This window comes from Battus philenor, unplaced genomic scaffold, assembly GCF_028537555.1.
Source record: "Battus philenor isolate CCGP_79_NKW_IND1 unplaced genomic scaffold, ilBatPhil1.0.hap1 SCAF_24, whole genome shotgun sequence".
In the NCBI taxonomy this organism is placed as follows: domain Eukaryota; kingdom Metazoa; phylum Arthropoda; class Insecta; order Lepidoptera; family Papilionidae; genus Battus; species Battus philenor.
The window spans coordinates 11472773-11476469 of record NW_027181687.1 but is presented as its reverse complement, the minus strand read 5'-3'; the positions used below and the strand labels follow the sequence as shown (position 1 = coordinate 11476469).

At 31.9% G+C, this 3697-nt stretch overlaps 1 non-coding gene across 1 annotated transcript; it reads left to right on the top strand.

Moving 5' to 3' along the window:
• The first annotated feature begins 887 nt into the window (after nucleotides 1–887).
• TRNAG-UCC (transfer RNA glycine (anticodon UCC)) lies at nucleotides 888–959 on the top strand. The gene has a single exon. It is a non-coding gene; the product is annotated as a tRNA-Gly (tRNA).
• The last annotated feature ends 2738 nt before the right edge of the window (nucleotides 960–3697 follow it).

Here is a 3697-nt window from a genome sequence, read left to right as displayed (position 1 = left end):
TGTCTTTGTAGTAATAAGGCAATAACAACTGCTTCACGGAAATCGTACCGGAACAAAGTGTTTTTATTTAAAAAAAAAAACACTTCTATCAATTATCTTTAAATTTTTATTCATAATAATATAAGCTGGGACAATTTCAAATGTTTGCTATGATGTCTTCTCTGTTATAAAAGTACTATTATTGTTATAGACTAAACAGAAAATATATAAAATAAATTACAATACCCGGCGATAAATATTGCACATCGACCACAGAGACGATCGGGTAATTTCGGCTTTGTAGAGCGTTATCTCTGTCGCACGAAATACGACTGACGTCACATAAGCAGTGTGGGACAGAGATAGTGATAGAAGGTCAATGTGCAATATTTATCGCCGGGTATTGTAATCGAATAACGCGCCAAGATATATATAAACAGAAACTAATTGTTATAGCAAGAGAACGCATCTACACCTTGAAAATATCAGATGCATGTAAACGCAGTTTTACCTCAATATAACATATGAGATCGTCGTGCGTGTATCCGTTACAAAAGTTTACGAACTGTCCTTACTTTATCTACTTAAGTATATATATATATAAATGGATATATATCTATCTGTCTGTCTGTACTCTATAGATTTCAAAACCATACATCCAATACAAAGTTTGTTCATGGTATAAACTGCCTTTTTATTTAGGTTTCTAATCAAATGCATTCACAGCAACGCGTGAATGAGCACACCTAGTTTACTATAAAGGAAGAAGGCAAGACAACTATAGCGCCCTGCTGTCTTCAATTCAAGGAATGTGTATGTACCTTTGAATAATATATATATACATATATATATCTTATTATTACGTATTACGTACAATTTGTATCGTAATTTTGCATGTGCTTTCGTCGGCGTTGGTGGTGTAATGGTCAGCATAGTTGCCTTCCAAGCAGTTGATCCGGGTTCGATTCCCGGCCAACGCACACTTTTTGTTTTTATATTTTTTAATAAAATTAATTTCTTTAAATTATTGAAAATATTTAAAAAGTAATCCTTACATTTTTATTAATTTTAAAAATTATTTTATAATAATATGTATTCCATTAAAGAAACATTCATTCGTTATCTGCTTCATTTAGACACAAGTTTCGCGCATGCGCACAATAACTCACACATACAAATATTCATTTAATTTTTATTATTCAGACGGATCTATATGAACTAGAAAGGCTTATTCATCGTTTCAACACATAGAGTCATATTGCGAAACATAGACCTGTCCCAAATATGAAGGTATATACCATAATCGCCACTCTTCGTAGGTTTGGCGATCGCAGTGTGCTATTATGGTACTCACAGGAATCTGTTGTCCACCCTCTGGTAACTAAGCAATTATAATTATATATAAGTAATGCACAGTGTGAACTATACAAGACTGCATCAAAATTCTAAATCTACCGTTCGTCAGTAAAAATATATTAGTATTATATCTATTATCTGTATTACTTCTTATACATTTTTTATTGTTACAATGTACTATGTGCTTTTAATGTAATATATAAAATTCTCGTGTCACGGTGTGCGTGATTGAACTCCTCCGAAACGGTTCGACCGATTTTCGTGAATCTCATCGTGCATATACCAGGGTGGAGAATCGGACATCTAATTTTCATCCCACTAAATGTTAAGTGGGTGGACCACCCCCCCCCTTTTTTTTTAGACAAAATTTTTTGTTTTTATTTTTTTATGATACAGCATACTAAAATACACACAACCCTAAATTTTCACCCCTCCACGATCAATCCTTATTTTTTATTTGTAAATTAAAAACTTTAATTTTTTTGCAAAACAACTTTGACGAATCAGCTAGTATATATGTATATATATTTATTTTAATTTTTTTTTAGTTGTTTATACATATACAGCCTTACAATACTCACTAGTGTTATCATTGGAACTTATTTTCTTTTGTTTTTTTTTACTATACCTGTACCTTGTTGTGGAGAATCTGCCTCCCCCCCCGCCCCCTAAAAGAACATATATTCAGAATCTTTATCCATCCTTGTCAGTTTCCCAGCGTCCTCTACCCGTGGCCAATTCTACTGGATAATCCGCTGGAATTTATCAGTAATTTTGCTTTCAAATATATATATCTATATATATATATATATATATATATATATATATATATATATATATATATCCCTGACATTAATCCATAAGTATATGTCGTATGTTTAACCTTCGTATATTTTATCTAACGCTCGCCACATTTCTCTGATAACGATATTAATTTTAAGATTAAAACTAATGTATATTAATTGCGCGTCATATTTTTTAATAAACCTCATAAAGTTTTAGAGAAAGCATTCGGAATAATCCATAAGAAATATTAAACAGGTTATGAACTTCGATCTCGTAAGTTTTAGAATTGGAACGACCAGATGCATATATTTAAAAGGAGTATATATTTTTTATTTACAGAATTATTGAAGATTAATACACATATACACACACACATATATAAATCATTATAAAGCGACTTTACACAAATTGTTCATCATCACCATCACCATAACAGCTGATAGACGCCCACTGCAAGTCACAGGACTCCACCAAAGATATCAACGACTTTCTGCCATCTTAACTATATTTATGTTTTTGATTAATGTGATTATTTTTATTATTACATTTATTGTACACGCTAGAATACATTTAAATAGTTTCATAATAAACAAAAAAGTACAATGGGCGGTCATATCACGAGGCAATATCTTACAGACAACCATAGTATGGAAACAGTAGAAGTAGAAATAATGGATAGTTAACGTATACAAAACATATATATATACAAACATATTATAAGACTTGGATATAAATAAAAATCGGTAAAAAAACTTTTTAGTTAAACGGTTTTATTTGATACCCATATTGTGGTGGTTGTGGAAAAATATGTACCTAGTCCGGCATATTGGAACGGCGTCCATCTTGAATTTTAAATTTTGACATAATCATCGTGCTTTACTAGTGTAGCCCTTTCATTTGATACCCATATTGAGGGGGTTAAGGAGAAATATGTAATCCGCCATTTTATATCGGCGGCCATCTTAGATTTATAATGTTATTGATTTGATTATTTTGTATTGTCATCTAAATTAAATGTGTGTTCCAAATTTCAGATCAATCTGACAACGGGAATGTGTATAAATTTGAATTTCTAATTTTGACCCAAATAAATAAATTTCGTACTGGTCGAACTAAATAAAACCGTTTAAAAACAAAGTCGTTTGTATAAAATTCATTCCTGAACCTTAACAATAGCATTTCAAACATAAGATCTGGAGTCCTGTCCGCTGTCCACTGTGCCGTGTGCCTCAGGTAACATGATCCGGTGCACACATCCGTAATTGACGCGACCGTGTAATGTTTCACACTGACACATATGTAATTCTACCACAGTGAGATTTGCTGTGTGGTGATGATCGATTTGACATCAATTGGAAATACCAAACGTGATGAGGTCTGATTCGTTTTTTTTTTTAATTATTCTTTAGATACAAAGGAGGTTCTTATAGAAATGTAAACAGTTATAAATGTGCACAAGGCACCGTGAAAAACTGGCTGTACCAAAGTATCAACTGCGAAAATTCTCTAATTCATTTGTAATAAACAGAACCGGATTTAATAATAAATTTACGCAAAACGTTAATGAACCACAATT